The sequence below is a fragment of the Notamacropus eugenii genome, chromosome X (assembly GCF_028372415.1).
Source record: "Notamacropus eugenii isolate mMacEug1 chromosome X, mMacEug1.pri_v2, whole genome shotgun sequence".
Lineage (NCBI taxonomy): Eukaryota > Metazoa > Chordata > Mammalia > Diprotodontia > Macropodidae > Notamacropus > Notamacropus eugenii.
The window spans coordinates 76,110,439-76,130,638 of NC_092879.1; the positions used below are offsets into that span (position 1 = coordinate 76,110,439).

General features: G+C 44.5%; 1 protein-coding gene across 1 annotated transcript in view; it reads left to right on the forward strand.

Moving 5' to 3' along the window:
* The first annotated feature begins 5,380 nt into the window (after window positions 1–5,380).
* The window catches only part of GPR174 (G protein-coupled receptor 174), a 46,930-nt gene continuing 32,110 nt past the window's right edge, over window positions 5,381–20,200 (forward strand). The window contains exon 1 of the mRNA XM_072627141.1: window positions 5,381–5,715. The gene's annotated coding sequence lies outside the window, so the exon portion shown is untranslated. The remainder of the gene's footprint in view (window positions 5,716–20,200) is intronic.

Genomic DNA, 20,200 nt, shown 5'->3' on the forward strand with positions numbered 1-20,200 from the left:
TGTGTCCCTCATCCTGCATCTTGAGTTCACCATCTTGGTCAGGAGGTGGGTAGCATGAGCACATTGTCAATATTTTTTCCCTTCCATCTAGGCTCTCTTTCCTTCCCCTCTCCACCTTCATTATTATCCTCTCCAGACTCCAGCTGTCATCCAGCTCCCTGCTCTCTTCACCATCTGATCGCTGTAGGCACTCTCTTCTGACCTTGGTCTTACTCTAATGAATTTTCCAAGTTTGAAATTCATAAGAGGGAGCTTCCTTCCAGAAGGGGCCCTGCCTGCATTCACTCCATGGCAACAGAAGTGTTGCAATGGTGAAGCATACAGAGGAACATTGGCTTAGGCAATCTCTTTGAAGTGAGCAAAGGCAGATCTGGGAGGCTTCCTCATAATAAGGATGGGGTCAGTTCTAGGCTCTTACACCTTGGACTAACAATGAGGAAGGCCCAATTTTTAATTACAAAGAGGTTCTAGGAAGAGTTTGAATTGGTACATTTCTGTTCTATGTATGTATTTCAAAACTCCTTTTCTTGCTGCATCACTGTTTGAGGCAATGGGAAGAGGGTTTAGGCTCAGGGGATCCAGGTTTAGGTCCTGTCTCTGCTATTTTCTACCTGCAAGACCTTAGTCAAGTCCCTTCCCCTGTTCTGGGCCTCAGTTTACTCGTCTGTAAAATGAAGACATTGATATAGATGAAAACAGGAAACAAACATTTATTAAATGCCTTGTTGTTTCTCCTTCATATTCTAAGAGCACCAGTGACATCATGAGCGATGTCTTGAGTCTCAAGTGAATTGGATTTTGGGGATGATTGGCAATGGCCCAGGATGCAGTGGATGAACTCGGCATCTTTGATGTCTGACCAAACTTGAAGCGCTCCACAGTGCCTGCTTCAACCTCCTTCATGCCTCTTGGAACAAATTCTTCTCATCCCATTCCACAGGGGAAAGTCTTCACATGCTTGGGGTAGACACCCTCCAGCTCAGGGATGTGCTTGAGGTCTTTTGCTTACTGTCAACCTGGTTCAGCCCTTCTGCCTAGCCAGGTCCTGTGCTAAGCACTTTACAAATGTTATCTCATTTGATCCTCATAGCAACCGTGCAAGGTAGGTGCTGTTATCATTCCTGTTTTATGGATAAGGAAACTGAGGCAGACAGAGGTGAAATGACTTGTCCAGGGTCACACGGCTCATCTGAGGTTGAATTTGAACTCAGGTCTTCCTTACTCCAGGCCCTGCACTCTATTCACTGGGCCACCTGGCTGCCTTGGAGGGTGATATAAGAGGTCCTGACAGGCATCACAAAAAATAGGGTTCTTTGTTGTGCCAACATAACAAGGTAGAAAAGCAGCAAATGAAACTTACTAAGGTTGGAGCCATTTACTTAGGGCTAGGCATTAGGATGAAGCATAATTACTTCCAAGAATAATTGAGAAAGACTTGACTGGTCTTCATTAGGAGATCCTGATAAATTCCCCTGCCAATTCAGATCTATGACTGCTTTGCCATTCGTGGTCTTAGAGAGTTGCTTTGGGCTCTTGGAGGCTAAAGGATTTACCCAGGGTTCCGCTGTGACAATATGTCATAGGTGCCTTGAACCCATATCATTCTGACTTTGAGGTCATCTCTCTAGCCACTACTCAATGCTTCCAAAAAGAAGACCTGGTGAGGAAACTGAGATCCAGAGAAGTAAGCTCCATCACCCCTCTCCCAGCTCCACTCCTGACATTCTGGGCTTCTCCACCATGACCTCGGAGTTTTTTCACCCCTCTTCTCCTTAGTGTCCTCCTGCCATTGGTGAGATCTTCTCAGAACAGCCATTTTGTGAAGTGCCCAAGCCAGCCATGCTCCTGACATCTCCACACTGTCCTGGTTTGGGGGACTTTCTCCTCCCCTCACTCTTTCCTCTCCCCACTTTTCAACTCCCTTTTATGTGTTGTCTTCCTACATTAGAATGTCTTGGCACATAGTAAACACTTAATAATTACTTACTAATTTGTTGACTTGAAGCGATTTGTCCTTGTTCACATGTTTTAGAGGCAGGAGTCTCTTGACTTTGCATCCAGTGAGATTCCTGGGCCACTAAGTCACTGCATGCCTTCCACTCTCTGGGCTTCAGCCTCCTCAACTGTAAAAAAAATAAGGAGGTTGGACAATAGTCTGTAAGATCTCCTCCAACTTTGTTCCTCTCTGATTCGATAATATTGTCAGCTCAGAGCAGACTTGAGCCAAAGACCTGTAGGGGGATGGTGCTTTATTCCAAACCTAATCAAGCCAGACTCTTTTTGATTTGCATAGATCAATTGGTATAGTCCAACTCAAAAGTCTTGCCATTTGGCATCTCATTATAATGTAGATATGGGGTATTCAGGGAGTATGAGCACCTCTGGGGTTGCCAGAAGGCTGCTGTGAACTTTTCAGGGCTGCTCATCTACCTTTGGTGTCCACCTGTCCCCCAACTCTCACCTGTGACTCCAAGAAGCTATAGCACGCTCAGTGGCCACACCCCAGTAAACTATTTCAGCAGATGGGCTAAACCAGATTGACAATAACTGACAGGCCTCAAACCCATCGGTGATCTAGAGGGATGTCTACCCCAAGTATGCAAAGACACCCCCCAAAGGAATGGGTGAATGAGAATAACTTGTTCCAGTAGTGCTGTGGAATGCCTGGAGCTTGGTCAGGCATTGACGATGCCAAGGTCATCCCCTGCATCCCAAGCCATTGCCAAACTTTTGTTTTACCATTGCATTTTAATGATTTAGGAAGAGAGTGAGGATAACGATTTTGTGCAACTCTGCCTCACTGAAATCCGCTTCACACACAAGTCAAGACATCACCCTGTGATGCCATTTGAAAATGAAGGACCAACGTCAACAATAATGTAGATACTACATCCTACAAGTTATATCTGTCCCACAGAACCAAGTTCTTCTCACCAAAGGCTCAGACTCATGCCCAAAATGAGAAGGGATTGTATTTGGATACACTAACATTGAATCTTCCTCATGGTGGGCAGGAGACTCTGGGTTTTCAAAGGCTCAGCCAGTGGAAGGCCAGCTCTGGTGACATACCAGACTTGGAAAGCTTCTTGCATCAGCCTGATGATGACTTCTATCATCTTTGGAGAGCCATCCAGCTAAAGGTGAGGAGGCTCACTTGCCGCAGGTGGCCATGGGGGTGATGGACTATTTGGTCACAACAACTCAGGAAAACTTTCCACCAAAAGGCATGATTTCCAGTAGCATCAGAGAAGTGAGTATTCACTCTGATGAAATCACAGATCCTTGGTGGATTACCTGCTTCTTGTCTCTCCTTTCTTCCATCTATCTTCCACACAGCTGTTACAATTACCTTCCTTAAACACGACTCTGTCACTCCCCTGCTCAAAAGTTTTCAGGGGCTCCCTATTGCCTTCAGAATAGAACAGAAATTCCTCAGCCTAGTTTTGAAAGTCCACCACCATCTGGCTCTAACCTGACTTAGGTTAGATGATGATGACAGATGATGGACTATTCCCCTTATGTTGAATGTAAGAAAAAGAACAAGGACCTTGGAATTGGAAACCTTGGGTTTGATCAAATTATTGTATTCTTCTGACCCTTGTTTTTCTCATCTGTAAAATGAGAACAATACTTATACTCCCTTATCCACAGTGGCTGTAAAACTCAAATAAGAGAATAGACATATTTTGTAATCATCACATGGGAGCTATTTTTTCATATGTCTGAGATAACTAGGTGGTACACACTGGATAGAGTTGGGAAGGGAAGCCATGAGTTTGAATCCTGCCTAAAACACATACTAGCTGTGTGACCCCAGGCAAGTCAATGTAATCTCTCCATGCCTCAGCTTCCTCATAGGTAAAATGGGGATAATGGCACCTGCCTCACAGGGTCATAGTAAGGATCAAATGAGATGATATGTAAAGTATTTTGAGAACCTTAAAGAATCATGTAAATCTTAGATGTTATTATTATTAGACTTTAATACACCAAGGATCCAAGGAAGTGTGGTACAGTAGAATGAATATTGATTCTGGAGGATGAGGACCCGGGTTAAAATTCCACCTCTGACACTGCCTGTATGACATTGGACAAATCACTTCACTTTTGTGTGCTTCGGTTTCCTCATCTGTAAGATGAGGGTATTGGACTAGATGGTCTCTGAGTTCCATTCCAGCCCCAAGGATGCCAGTCCCTGCTGTGCTTTGGCAGATAGCCAGGTGAGTTTCTGGGCCCAGAGCAATCTTCCCCCTGTGGCTGAGTCTCTCCACATTGAGTTAGGCCCATGCTCAGATGAGAGGTGCTCAGCCCATGGTATGGTCCTTCCTCAGTACTCTAGGGCTTGTACTCCATTAACAGCATTTTCAAGAGCCTGAGGTAAACTCTACAGCACAATGAGACTCAGGAGGGCAAGGGGATGAGTAAGATAGAAGGAAGAAGGTAGGATACTTGGTCTATAGAAGTATAAACTCCTTTCTTTAATATGATCATCTCATCCTTGATACTTTCTCCACCAGTCTTGTGAAGCCTAGCTTCTCCAAACTTAGTGGTAGGATCCAAGGAGCAGGTTTGGTGCTCAGATGTCCCATGCCTTATTCTTTGGCTTAGGGAGTCACAGTGGTAGTGTGGGGTCTGTGGGGCTCATAGGTTATGGCTGCAGCCCTGTGTGCCTGGGAGCATCTCAGCCCAAGGCCCCAAGCTCTGGGATGTTCCTAAGTCACAAGGTAGGCACATTTGAGCCTAAGAACCTTTCTGGAGGGTGGGAGAGCTAGGGGTCCACTCTGAGTCTCTGATCCAAGGGCCCTGGGGATGGAAGGAGCAGTAGAGTAAAATCAGTCTAGGTCCCTCTAAGCTGCCTTTAGGGATAATTAAATTCTAAATCAATCTTGGGGAAAAGAGGAAATATATTGCTGCCCCCCCCCCCAGTAGCTTAGGGGAAGGAGAGTTAAATTTGGAGCCAGAGGACATGTATCTGAATCGTGCCTCTGCTACTTTCTCTCTGGGCTGCACTGTCCCCTTCTGTCAAATGAGGGGGCTGGTCTAGATGAAGTCTCTTCCATCTCCAACATTCTAGGTCCTGACTTAGGGAGCAGCAAATCCTGCTGCTCTTTTCTATGAGAACCACCTCTTATCCATCCTGAGAGAAGTGAAACCCAAAGTACCCAAGGGCTGCTGGGAGCTTGGCGTACCCCACCTAGAGCCTTTGCTCTCTCAGTGGAACATACCAAAATTTACCCAACCACAGTGCCCATCTCTAGAAACAAGTAGGCTGGGCGATACCACAAACCCCACACTGAATGTGACCACAAGTTCAGAAGACAATACACTCTGGCCTTATAAATAGAAAAGATAGTTGTGCCCCCCCAAGTGTTAAGCTGTATGGCCTCATCCCATGGGTCCCAGGGCGCAGCCCAGCCTCATTAATCAGAGAGAGGGAGCTGCCCCCGGGGAAACGGAAATGCTCAATGTGCACTCAGTCTCTTGTAGATCTCACTCTGACATTTCCCTACCATGTTTTATAACATGGTAGGAGGTTGAGAGCTGTGAGGTTTTTTTTTTTTTTTTGGTGAGGGAAGGAAGACCCACAGTCCCTCTCAGGCTAGGGAGCTGGAATCGATGCACAGATCAGACTGTCGGGTCGGACTGGCTGTCAGATAAGCCCTTTGGGGAGTGGGGGGAAGCTCACTGGAGAAGAAAGCCGAGAAAAGTTGCAAGGTAAGCACCTCATTTATTTTCTGCCATACCATGACTTCCATTCAAGATGCCTCATCCGTAGGGCCCTGTCCCCAGCTTGTTCCATCAGCTCCCAGGGGCATTTGAGGAATACCTTGAGCCTGGACTGGCTGTGGGGATCATTTCCTCTGGATTTATCTTACTAGGGTGAATCTGGTGGCTGGGTGACTGCTGAGGAATAGATGGGCCTTTGGGGAGAGGAGAATTTTATAGACTCTTGGAATGGGTTGGGGGGACTCTATTCTGACCTTTCTCCCAATGGGTCTCAAGCAATTGATGCTCATGAAATGGCCCTAATGGATTTTCCCCGGCAAAGCAGTTATGTGTGGTCTGACTAACTGTGTATCACACACAGAGCTGATGCTTGTCGAAGACAATTCTTGGTCCACAGTCCTAGATAAAACTACAGGTTTTCTTCTTTTTTGCCATCTACGGAGTAAATAAAGTGCGTAATCTACTTTCCCATCCATCCTTCCCCCCGCCCAACTTTGCGTCTATAATAAAAAACTCTACTGGGTGAATTAGGCTGTCTAGGGACCCCAGTGCACATGGCTGCTGCTCCCTCACATCCTACCCTATATATACATTGGATGCTTGTACTGTTAAAACTCTTTACTTTCTCCAAGGCTATCTGGAGAAATTATGCTTTTAAAAGAGGGGAGAGTGGGGGCGTAAAGACTCAAACAAACCATTTTTTATAATGAGAGAGAGGGGAAACAAGACAGATTCCTGCCGTTCCGTTCTTTGTAGATAAGCTTTATCTATTGGAAGAACTATTTGGCGGTGGTCAAAAAACAAAATCAACAGTGATTCTAAGGAACTGGGCTTCAGTTTGCAGTTTGCAAACACTTAAACAACCTTAATTTGTTTGCACCAAACAGAAGTGTCAGTTTACTGGTTTTCTCAAGAGAATTATCTGTGAAAATTCCCTTTAATTTGAAACCAAATGAGTCAAGCTGGAAGGGATGTGGGCCGAGAACTGCACAACATAGGAGAAAGTGGAGGGGATTTCTCCTCACTGAGAAGGGACGATGTTGCCCCCCCAGTGCTCCCACATACTTCCCAGTTCCATTGTCAACTGGGCTGTGCCAGGACTGCTAGCTAGTGTTTTCTCTTCCTGCCTGAGAAGGAGAAAACAGCAAACCTACGTAAATGTGAGTCGTTGCTGCTACAATTACTATCCTATTTGATTAGTAGGGCTAAGTATGTTGGTGAACCGAAGGGTAGCCACAAGAATTCCCAGGTGTGTGGGTAAAAGACAATATGGCAGGCAGATCGGCATTCAGCCCCCTCCCCAGGTCCAAGGTGCCAATAGTAGTACCAATCAGCCAATATTCTGATTATAAAAATCAACCCTCTAAGACAAAAGGATATGTGTGGCTGAGGGATGCCTAATTGTTCTGCCAATTGGCTTTGAAAAGACTCCACTCCAATGGACCCGAGTTCTGATCCCAGCTCTGTAACTTCCAGCTCTCTGACTTAAGAGTAAGTTCCTTCCCTAGCTTAGTCCTCAGTTTCCTCAAGCATCAAAGGAAAGTATTGAGCTAGATGATTTAATGAAGTCCCTCCAGCTCTTGATCCTATGAAAACCTTGGAAATGGAATCATCAGGGACTTCCTTCTGTTGGGACCGCTGACCTCTGGTGTTATATACTGCCAAAAAGCATAGCCAGAGAGTGGGTCATCAGTTCTGTTCCATTGACATGGAACAAATGAAATTCATGCTGAAAAACTAAGAGTAATGAACAAATTAGATTCACTTCTCATTTAGGTGAGGAAACTGAAGCAGAAAGAGGTTAAGTGACTTGCCCAGGGTCATACAGCTATTAAATATCTGAGGTTGGATTTTTAACACACTCTGCCATGCTGCCTGTCCCCAGGGTCATGTGGTTCGGATGGCCTGAAAGTGTGTTCAGCTCTAGGAACAGAATTCTTCTCCTTATACCAGTGGTTGACCTAAGGGTCACAATAGGTGTCCTCGAGTCTGATAAGTCAGGAAATGACTCCTAGGACTTTCTGAGCATCAGGCTGAAGATGGAGGCCCAGTAGCAATTTCCCATCTTTTGGGTTACAGTATCCACTTCTGCTTGAATGGCAGAATACTTTTATAGCCATTATTTCATTTCTTTCTCACTATAGCCCTTTAGATTTGACATCTAGAAGAGCTGAGGCCCAAGGAAATTGGGTGACTTGGCTTGAGTGAGTTTTTTGGGAGAGCTGGGGATAAAACCATCATCCAGGGCCCTTAACACTATGCCGATGCTACCTATCAAGGTAAGTAGGAAAATGGTACAGGGATAAGACAGCCTGGCTACGAATGCTTGCTACTCATGTGACCTTGGGCGAGTGATTTCCTTGCTCTCAGTTTCATCATCTGGACAGTTAGGGTATTGGACTAGATGACCTGTATGCTTTCTTTCAGTTCTCCACCTTTGATTTTTGGATGATATTCATTGAGAAAAGTTAAAGGAGCTCATTGCAAAAAGCCCTCAGTGGCCCCTACAAACAGGGGGCTTTTCCCCATAGTCTAGTCAGCATAGCCATCCTTCATTCCTGTTCATCCATCCATCTATGCATCTATTCTTTCATCTGTTCATTCAGTGTGCATTTATTAGGCATCTGTTATGTGCCAGGCACCATGCAGGTGCTGGGGGTGCAAAGTCAAAAAGAAAATGGTGCTTGCCCACAATGAGCTTCTATTCCATTGGGTGAGGAGTATAGAAAAGTAATGCCAAATATGGACAGAGTGATGACAAAATCATTTGGGGAAGAAGGACACTGACACCTGGGAACAAGGGAATGACGAAAGTCCCGGAGTCAGTTCACGTGTTCAGGGGCAGGGTTTCAGTAATGGCAGGAAAGAAGACAGGGTTTGAGCCAGGTAATTGGGGTTGCAATTCTGGCTCAGCCACTTACTATCTGTGTGAGCTTGGGCAGGTTATTTTAGTTCCATGGGCCTCAGTTTCCTCACCTGTAGAGGGAGTATGGCTTGTCATGTTCCTTCAAGGACATCCTCTGATGTCTGATGGGCTATCTCTTCCTTCCATTGTCTACTCCCATGGCAGAAGTGGCCTTTCAAAGGTTCTGCCAGCAAAGGGCTTGCCCTGGCAGGTCCCACCAAGCACCATAGGCCTGGCCACTAGGTGATGAATTTTTATCGACAGTTGCTCATAAAACCAGCTCTGGCAATGTGGAGGAGCTGCTATCTGTGTCAGAGGAGGGAGCACCCACACAGATGGAACCACACATGCTGAGGGGGAGGAGGCAGCAAGTACCTCATAATCAAGTGGGCAAAGATTGGGAGGAAGGAGGATTGTTTCCTCTGCCTGCTTTTATATTTGTTTCCACTAGCCCTGTAAGTCTAAGGTACCAGATTGACACTGAGGGGGCAGCCCTATCTCCTGACCAGGGCAGACATCCTTTTCCCAAATCTGGTTGGTTCTGAACTGCCTGACTCACCCACTTATCTTTGATGACTTTAACCTTGGTTTACTCATCTGATAAATGAAGAGCATTATGTAGCCTGTAATGGATCCCCAGTCTCTGAGTCCCCATGGGTTTGGCTTTGGGAAATACAGCCTGATTTGAGTGCCACTCAGGGCCTCTGGCTGGCATAAGGTCATAGATTATAAGAGGAAAGGATCTTAGAGCTCATCCAGTCCAATCTTGTCATTTTACAGATGAGATAAAATGACTTACCTAGGGTCATTCAGATAGTAAGTGGCAGGGTCAGGATTTGAACTGAGGGTTTTATAGTTTAGAAAGCTCTTTTGTACCCATCATTTCATTTGAGCCTTACAACAACCCTATGACATGGAAGCAAGACAGGAAATATCCCCATTTTTCTGAGAAGGAAACTGAGTCTTAAAGGAAGGAAAATGACTTGCCCAAGGCCACACAACTAGTTAGTGGTAGCACCAAAACTAAAGTCTAGACCTGGGGTGGGGAACCTATGGCCTCAAAGCCACATGTGGCCTTCTAGGTCCTTGAGTGTAGCCTTTTAACTGAGTCCAAGTTTTACAGAACAAAACTTTTTATTAAGGGGATTTGTTTGGTGAAGTTTGCATTCAGTCAAAGGGCCGCACTTGAGGACCTAGAGAGCCACGTGTGACCTTGAGGCTGCAGGTTCTCCACCCCTGGCCTAGGTCTTCCAACTCTACACCTTACTAGTTGTGTGACCTTGGGCAAGTCTTTTTCCTTCCTCTAAGACTCACTTTCCTCCTCAGAAAAATCAAAAGGCTGGACTAGATTTGTCCAAGGTCCCTTCCAGCTGTAACATTGTGTATTCTAAGATCCCTTTCCCCTCGGACATTCCCTGCCCTAAGGTCCCCTCCAACCCTAATACTTTGCAGTCCATATCTTATCTTCCTAGATTTTCACATCAGCAGATAATGGGAAGCCAAATTGATTGTGTAAATGAGAAGTAGTAATAAAATTCCTCCAAACTGTTGAAACATCTTTTTTTTTTATTCTGAATTAAAAAAAAAATAAGATTCCTCCCTCTTCTTCCAGGAAGGCAAAAGCTATTGAGCCTAATGCACATTTGGCACCAGGACAGGCCTAGTGGATTAAATTTAAGCATCAAGGAGCTGCCCTGGGCAGATTTGTAAACAACCCCTCCCCCTCCCAATAAAGGGCACTGGAATTATCTTTAACACAATGGGGCAGTAAAACTGCTTAAAAATTAACTATCAAAATAAAAACCTGCAGTCGGGCAGAGAGTGTGGCCAGAAATGAGGCTGGGTTGACATTTGCCAAGGTGCTTGAAGAGTTAAGGGATTATCCAGTTCATTTGGTCATCTGAGAAAGAGGACTTGAGCAGTCCAGGGTAATTAAACACACCTTTGTCCTCGAAGGAGGGGGAAAATGGTGTCGTCATTCTGCACAAAATATCAAAGGATACTCAAAAAAAAATAAAAAACAAGTAGAAATTCTTAAAGCTTCAGAAACATTTTTAATCAAAGATACTTCTAGTTTCTTTGATACCAAAGATGTCACCCACTTGGCACCATAAGAACAGAACCCCTTGCTTTTTCTGGTGACCTGTGCTCTGCCCTTCATTCTCCCCTCTCCCCTCTCCTCTTCATAGGCCTATGATGACATCATTTCTTGAGTATTTCTTAAGCACCTGCTGTATGCAAAGCACTCTCTTAGGTCCTGGAGCCTCCCAAACAAAATGCAAAAACAGCCCTTGACTTCAAGAAGCTTATACTTCTTTGGAAATTCCGGAGTCTGGCATTTTAGCCCCTCCACAATCGAGCTCCCGCCTATTCCATATTTTTTTTTCTTCATGCACTCTCATTCCATTCAAATTGGCCATCTCCACCTCTGTGGCTTTGCACAAGCGACTTCCTTTGTCTAGAATGTACAGTCTCCCTCTTCATCTTTCCCTTCTACAATCCCACTTTGCCTTCAACATACAGCTCGAGGGCATTCTCCTACCTGGCCCCTTTCCTGAATAAGATACAGATATATATAGATATGTGTGTGTTCAGCCATTTTCAGTCATGTCTGTCTCTCTGTCATCCTTTATGGGGTTTTCTTGGCAAAGATACTGGAAGAGTTTGCCATTTCCTTCTCCAGCTCATTTTACAGATGAGGAAACTGAGGCAAGCAGGGTGAAGTGACTTGCCCAAGGTCACACAGCTAGGAAATATTTGAGACCACATTTGAACTCAGGAAGATGAGTCTTCTGACTACAGGCCCAGCACTCTATCCAGTGTACCACTTAGCTGCTAAAGATAGATATAGATATATATATCTATATGTATGTATATATATATATATATATGTAGACACACATACATGCCTACACACATATATGCATGCATATGTATGTATGTATGTGTATACATACATACCATGTATAGCATTCCCAGTGCTCAGGTCCTGTCTCTATCCAGACTATCTCTGTGGCTCTGGGCAAGTCACTGAACCTCTCTGGGCCTTCATTTCCCCATCTGTCAAAGTTTCCCATATTCCCTAGCCCAGAAGCCATAAAGGCATAGTGGCTAGGGACCTGGACTCCAAACCAGGAAGACCTGGGTTCAAGTTCAGCTTTTGACACAAGTAGTTGTTGTGATCCTGAGCAAGTCACCACCTCTCAGTGCTCTAGGCAGTTGCAGAGAAGGTGCTGACCTATACTGATAGAAGAAATTCCCTCACCTGGGAATTCATAGAGCCAGCCCAGATCTCTCTCCCTATTACTTCGTTTGCAGGGTTGGGGGCAGGATGGTGGGGAGAAGGTGATTACATATGTAAAGCTCTATGGAAATGTTTGCCATCAGGATCAGGACATGGACAAGAACCAAGAGCCTGGAGGGGCTGCTTGGAGCCATAGCCCAGACTTCCAAAGAGGAGAGGACCAGTTGGTATGGGCGACACAGCAATTTTTTTTTCCAATTCTGGGCTTAGGAACTTGAGCGTACAACTTTGAGAACATTTTGTGATTTGCAAAGAACAGTGCTGTTTCTCAGAATAAATAAAGTATGACCCAGGTCATACTGTACACAGGCTTTCAAGGTAATAAGCGTCTGTTCAGGAGAAATAATTGCCTCGCGTGTGGAGAAATATTTGTATTCACTTAGATCTTTCCAAAAGGAACAGAAAACTAGTTCTGGGAACATTAAAATAGAAAATGTCTGTGACATGACCCCCATATTTATCTGGCCCAGTGATTTCACTGGGGCAGGGGATTCGATCAGTCAATCAACAAACATTGATTAAGGGTCAGACCCTGCGCCACTTGCAAAGACAAAAGTGAAGCAATTCCTGACAGCAGGGATTATGTTCTATTGGAGGAAGACGTTGTGTACACGTGTCACTATCTACAAAAACTTGGCGGAGGAGAGCACTAGCAGCTGGGAGCCTCAAGAAACCCTTGGTGATTGTGGGAGGTGGTGTATGAGCTGAGTTTTGAAGAAGCCTAGGAGTTTGAAGAGGCAGAAATTAGGAAGGAGAGAATTCCAGGCATGAAAGCCAACCAGTACAAAGGCGTGGAGTTGGAAGGTGGAGTATGCTGTGGAAGGAACAGTAAGAAGGCCAGTTTGGGTGGACCAGAGAGTGTTTTGTGAAGGGGAGTAAGATACAATAAGGCTGAGAAAGTAGGTGTGAAACTCTCAGTGGGGAATTAGCCACCACCAAATATGGGTCTGTAATTTGGCATCTTCCAATCTCCCAGAATCCTCTAAGAGCCCTGACACAGGAAGTCACATAACTAGTTTGTAGCACAAGGACTCAACCCTAGGTCTTCCTACGTCCAATACACATGGGCTGCGTCGTGGAGCAAAAGCAGGGTTAATTACCCAAGTTTCTAAGTTATTTCCTGGCTGTCATTTGCTCAAAAAAATGTAGCTAAAAGGGCAGGCAGCCAATATCTGGAGGCTATGAGCAGGCCTCCCCCCACTCTCAATTCATACAATTCTATAGGTTGTCTGAATTCCCTGCTCAGGGGCACAATCAGAGTTCAGTTTTCCCCTCTATTCATTCCCCAAAACACACACACACACACACACACACACACACTCACAGACACACAAGTACACACACACACCCATGCACACACACATCCCTTTTTCATTTTTTCTTTTTATAGTGTATCTGAGACCTTGATGCATTAACTAGGATCAGATGCAAAGAGAATGGGCCAGGCTAGCAGGAACCCCCAAGGTAACTGAAATAGATGTGGAATATGCCCTTAAACCAAAGAAAAATGGCCTTTTCCAGGGGTCTGGGAACCTCAAATCAATCATAGCCCCATATATGTGTAGATGTGCTGTCCTATTTCATTCTGAGTTGCCTTGGGAGGAGGCTGAGAAAAGTTTGTTCTCCATCTGTAAAACGTCAGGGTCTTTGCAATTTAACAGCCAACAGGACTTAATTCCCAAACTCAGAGCTTGATTTGGGAAGCCAGGTTTGATTTTTGGCAAAGTTTCTCTTTGCTCATTTGAAAAGATTTCTCAGGGCTTGGGATGTGAAGGGGCTTTTCTTTGCCTACCCAGTCTCCCTGGCACTGCTGATGACCCCATCTACTGACTCAGGGTGCCAGCCTGGGAGCTGGGTGAAGCAGCTGGCAACAGCTGGTGGTATAAGCCACTGGCTGCTACCAAGGGATACAAAGGAGAGGACTAGAGGGCAGTAGATTACCACAGAAAAGATACAGAGAGATGGTAGAAATAGGGAAGGAAACACAATGAGCATTTATATAGGTCAGTTGAGAAACTGAGGCAAACAGAGGTTAAGTGACTTGCTCAGGGCCACACAGCTACTGAGAGAGTCTGAGGCTGAATTTTAACTCAGGTCTTCCTGATTTGAGGCCCAGTACTCTACCCACTGCGCCACCTAGCTGAGCCAAATGGTAGCATGGCCCTCTAGAGAGGACTACTAGGGGCAAGGAAACCCAGGCCCTTGGCATACTTCTGATGTGCCTTCCATTAAGTGCTTTGTCTCTGTGGTTGGTCACTTTGGTCCAAAGTTCAGTCCACTTGATTGTATAGCACTGTATAGACCAATCAACTGGGGGACAGAATGCTTCATAGGATCACCAAGGTAAATCTGGAAGGGACCTCCAGAGGCCATCTGATTCAATCCCCTCATTTTACAGATGAGGAAACAGAGACTGAGAGACATAGAGAGATTTGTCCAGAATCATACAGCTAGTTAGTAGCAGACCTGAGATTTGAAACCATGACCTCTGACTCCAAACTGTGTTCTTTTCTACTGTACCATGCTACAGATAGCTATTTTTTGTTGTATAGATATCATCTCACTTTGGAAAATAAACTTATTATTTTAGACTATTCTAACATATAACATAGTTCTCCCCCCCCCCCCCCCGACCCTCCCCGTGCCTGGAAACAACAGGCAGACCACTGGGCCTCTGTGGGCCTAGGTCGGGAAGGGGGAGTCAGACAATTGTACAAGGTTGGAAGGGAACTCAGAAGACAGCCATCTCAACCTCTCCTTGAGCAGGAGCCCCCCCCCACTTGAATACTTCTAGCAAGTGATCTTCCAGCCTCTACTTGGAGACCTCCAACAAGATAGAGCCCACCCCCTCTCAAGGCAGCCCATTGCATTTTGGGACCGTGGCAGCTGTTGGGAGGTGCTCTCCTTACATCAAGCAGAAATCAACCTCTCTCTCTCTCTGTCTCTGGAAATTCCAATTTAATTCTAGTCAGAGAGCATTTAGGAAGCATGTACTATGTGCCAGGCACTGTGCTAGCTGCTAGATATTCAGAGACAAGAGTGGAACCATCCCTCTACTCAAGGAGCTTCTTTTCCCAGAAGAGGTTCTACCAGTGCATAGAGAAGTAAACACAAGATAATCAAAGGGGGTAGAGAGCACCATGAACTGGGATCAGTCCATGGGGATGGTTGTGGCTCTGCCTCCACATTCTCAGCTGTATTACCTTTCATCTACTTTGAATCTGTCATGTAGATACATAGTTGTTTATCTATCATCTCCCCTATTAGAATGGAAGCTCCTTGAGGACAGGGGCTGGTTTTGCTTTTTCTTTGTATCCTTAGCACTTAGCATAGTATCTGAACATAGTAAGCATTTAATAAAAGCTTATTGACTATCTTCCCTGAATTATGAAACTGGCAACTTAAATCACACAAGGAAATATGGAAAGACTTATGTGAAGATATTGTGTTTGAAATCAACAGAAGTAGATCTTCATACACACTGATGACCCATGAAATTAAGGAGAAGGAGGAACCGAAAAGGAGACCAAACAGAATAAGTCTAATGTTTCTTCCATATCACAGTCCTTCTGAATACTTGAGGACAGCTATCAGGTTCCCCTTGAATATTTTTTTTCCTCCAACTCAAATATCCCCAAGTCCTTTGACAGATTCTCATATGATATATAGGGCAGCTAGGTGGCGCCATAGTGGATAAAATGTCAAGGCTACAGTCAGGAAGACCTGAGTTCAAATCTAGCCTCAAGCACATACTACCTGTGTGACCCTGGGCAAGTCACACTGTTTGCCTCAGTTTCCTCATTTGTAAAATGAGCTGGAGAAGGAAATGTCAAACCGCTCCAGTATCTTTGCCAAGAAAACCCCAAATGCGCTCACAAAGCGTCAGACATGATTGAAAAATGACTCAACCACAACGGCATATGACATATGAACTGAAGGCTCTCATGAAGCTACATTTTTTGGAGTTCTCATAGGGAAAACTGTTGACTCAGTATATGACATAGTAAGAACAGAAGAAAGAGAGAAAGATAGAAGGAGAAAAAGAGAGAAAGGAAGAAAGAAAAGAAGAAAGATAATGGGCCCAAAGCGGTACAGTTTCTGATAGCCTGGAAGGAGAAACAGATCCAAATCAACCATTTGCTTATTTATTGTTCATTCCTTTGGTTCTGTCTTGTAAAAGGTCAAGGGACTGGGACAAGATTTGGCCTTTGTTTTCCATGTTTGTTTTTGTTAGTGGTTATAAAGTTTATTTAAATTTTTAAAAGAAAATTGGTGACTAAAAAAAGTCTTGAAATATCAAGTAAAGATTCAGCCTATTTCCCTCCAACAGACTTTTATCAAGCATTTATTATGTCCCCAAGAAAGACAGAAGTAGTGTAAGACAAAGATGGCCATGGGTCTTGGAAAGTCTAGTACAATGAAGAAAGTGCTATACATGGAGGCAAGAGACCTAGGTTTGAATTGCAAGTCTATCACTTACTTGCTAACCTCCTCAGCCTCTCTGAGTTTCAGTTTCCTCATCTGTAAAATGGGAATGGTAATACTTGTACTATCAACCTCCAAAGTATGTTACAAGCAAAGTGCATTGTAAAAAGTGCTGGAGAAAGATTAATTGCTTGGAAGAGAAACAATTACATATCAGAGCATCAGCCTTCTTGCTTTGTAGAGGTCACAGGATTTTAAAGTGACAGGTAGGAGGAACTTTAGAGATCTTATAGCCCAATCCTCTCACTTTGCGAAGGAAGAAACTGAGGCCTAGAGAGGGGAAGTAACTTGCACCACGTCATGTAGCTGGTCCAACTGGAAGAAGTTGGCTTACTTTTTTGCTAATCAAGTAGATAATTTTTGAAAGTTGGAATCTGGATGCTCCCAGATCCAGCCCTAGCATTTTGTCATTGACTATGGAAAAAGAAAAATTTTCACTTTAGAGAAGAAGCTGGATGAGATCAAAGGGAATCTTTTATTTCTAGAAGAAACAGGAGGAAGAAAGGATGAGAAAAGAGGTATAGAGACAAAGAATAAAGAATTGTACAAATACAATTCATCACAAGAGGTTTGGGGTAAGGATTTAGGGTCAGTCTTTTAGACAAGTTGTCTGATATACATCCTTGCACTGTCCCACCTTGAGATTCCTAATCTGGGGGTTGGGAGTTAAAACTACAGGAAAACTGTGTTTTCTTTCATATACAAAAATAGAGGAGGAGGAGGAGGAGGGAGAAGAGGAAGAAGAGAACAAGAAAGAGAAAGAGGAAGAAGAAGAGGAAGAGGAGGAGGAGGGAAAAAGGATTTGGAAGAATAGGAAGAGAGGAAAATGAACAGGGAGGAGAAGTAGGAGAAGAAGAAGAAGAAAAAGAAGGAGGAGGAGGAGAAGGAGGAGGAGGAGGAGGAAAGAAGGATTTGGAAGAATAAGAAGAGAGGAAAATGAACAGGGAGGAGGAGGAGGAGAAGAAGAAGAAGAAGGAGGAGGAGGAGAAGGAGGAGGAGGAGGAGGAAAGAAGGATTTGGAAGAATAAGAAGAGAGGAAAATGAACAGGGAGGAGGAGGAGGAGGAGGAGAAGAAGAAGAAGAAGAAGAAGAAGAAGAAGAAGAAGAAGAAGAAGGAGAAGAAGGAGAAGAAGGAGGAGGAGGAGGAGGGGGAGAAGGGGGAGAAGGAGAAGAAGGAGAAGAGGGAGGAGGAGAGAAACAAATCATTGAACCTCTCAGTGTTCTATGACCTTAACACTCCCAACTCTGGCAAAATCAGATTAAAATGTAATTGGTAATACCTAACAGAATAAATAAAAATACAGTCGAACATTGATAATGTTGACACTTGGTTTTCTAAAGCAATATGCAGCCTATAGGCATCCTTGTGGACAGTTTAATGGCCTCTGTTTCTATTTGTTTGACACTCTACACAACTCTTTAAGACCTTGAGTTGCATGGCAGGGGCTGATCTGAATTAGTGGAGGGAATTTCCTCACCTGGGAAGGGAGAAGAAGGGAATATGCATTTATTAATCACCTACTTGGTGGCAGGCACTGTGCTATCCACTTTACAAATATTAGCTCATTTGATCCCTGCATCCCCCCACACCGATGGAAAGGCCGATCCAGTAAGCAATAACGCATCTCCACGATAAATAACATATTTACATAGCATTTTAAAGTCTTCAAAGCACTTTTTACCAACACGGTCACAGTTGAACCTCACAAACCACAGATGAAGGTTTCCCTAAACCAAAGCAGCCTATTCCCAATGGGACAGCCTTGGTCACTAGAGAGCTTTTCCTTAGGCCAAACCAAAATCTAAGTCCCAGTAATAGGCGTCATTCCTTTAGAATTGTTAAGTTTTCCAAACTGCCTTCCTCCCAACAGTCTAAGCTCTTGGCAGGTGGTGTAAGTATTATTACATTATCCCCATTTTAGAGCTGGGGATTATCCATCCTTATGGCTCAGAAAGGTGAGCTGACTTGGCCAGGGTCACAGAGTCCTTGAACATCTCAACTGGGGCTCCAGGCCAGGTCTCCTGACTCCAAATCTAACACTCTTTCTTCTGTTCTACATTGGAGAGTTGGAGGGGGTGAAGGAGCACAGCGGGTATGCCTCTGTGCAAATTCCCGATCTGCTGCACGCTGGGCTTTATCCATTTAAAAACACCCCAGAGAGTTCCGTTGCATCTGTTGAACTAAATTCATCTGTCTTTTACCTGTTATTCTAAACCAAATTATAGTGTAAAACTCATGGGAAACAACTGCTGCTTCTCTCTCTCTCTCTCTCTCTCTCTCTCTCTCTCTCTCTCTCTCTCTCTCTCTCTCTCTCTCTCTCTCTCTCGCCCCTCCCTCCCTCTACTTTTTTTTTTCTTTTAGCTGAAAGGTTTCTTTCAGCACACAGGGACAGCACACTTGGCAAGGCTTATGGCGGGGGATGCCAGGGAGGGACCAAATGGTTAAAAGGTTTGCAGCTGGAGGAGCAAGGAGGATCATGGGAGCATGGTTAATCCATATGCAGGAGAATTGAGAGCCAAGTGCTGTTTATGGTCTTTCTGGTCTTGAATTTTCCAAATAGCACATTGAGGGGCCCCATGTTGTTCCGGATTCGAGCTGGACTTTTGCCCTCACCCTGGTAGCCCAAGCCCTTCTACAGAGCTGAATAGTTCCTATACAAGGAACACTTGGCATTTTCCAGTTTGAGTGTTTTCTTCATTATCTAGCATGATCAAATGCTTCTTCAATGCTCCAAGCTCCTCAAAGACAAGGGTTGTTTCATCTTGCCTCTGTATCCCCAGTTCCCAGCCTGGTCCCTGGCACATAGCAGGTACTTAATAAGTGCTTGTTGGATTGGATTGAGTTGGATCTGCAAGCTCAGTGATTGATATGAGTGGGCCCCCAATGATACAAATTACAATCAAACCAGCCCTTTGCATCTTGGGTGACTTGGGTGACTATCCTCATAGAAGTTCTACATAGGCGAGCCACCCAACCCTCTGGAGGATTGCCTCTGAGACTTTTACCACTTTGTGAGTCAGTACTGTTATAGCTCAATTCCTCTATTGGTATGTCTACTCATTGGCCATTGGGAAGGGAAGGGAAGGGGAACAAGAATTTATATAGAACCTACTATATGCTAGGTACTGTGCTAAGAATTTTACAGATACCACATTTGATCCTCATGACCTATTGAGGCAGGTACTATTATTAGCCCCATTTGACAGTGAGGAAACTGAGGCAACTAGAGGTTAAGTGACTTGCCCAGAGTCACATAGCTTATAAGTGTTAATTCCTAATGCCAATGAAATCTCAGGTCCACTCCCTATCCCTATAGCCATAGATATATTGGACCTGGGCTTGTGTTTTCTTCAACGAACATGGAAACTAGTATGGAACTTCCCTTTGCTGATGACGCCCAGTCAAATGCATGAAGGCAGACCATGTGAGGATCCGCATCACTCCCAAGTCCAGTCCAGACCAGATTAAAATGTAATTGGGAAATGTTGAACAGGATAAATACAAACACAATAAAACAAAGATAATACCACATTTAAAGACTAAGTTCATCTGTGCCCCATGGGGATCCTTCTGTACAGATTAATGGCTGCTGTTTCTATTTGAATTGGACACCTAGTCTTAGAGAATTGCCTGGGCCACTGAGAGATCATGTGATTTTCTCAGGGTCACGTAGCCAGTACATGTCAGAGACAGGTCTTGAATCCAGGTCTCCTCACCCCTGGCCATGCTTCCCTTTATGTCTTAGACTCCACCCACAACAAAGGACAGAGTGAGTCAG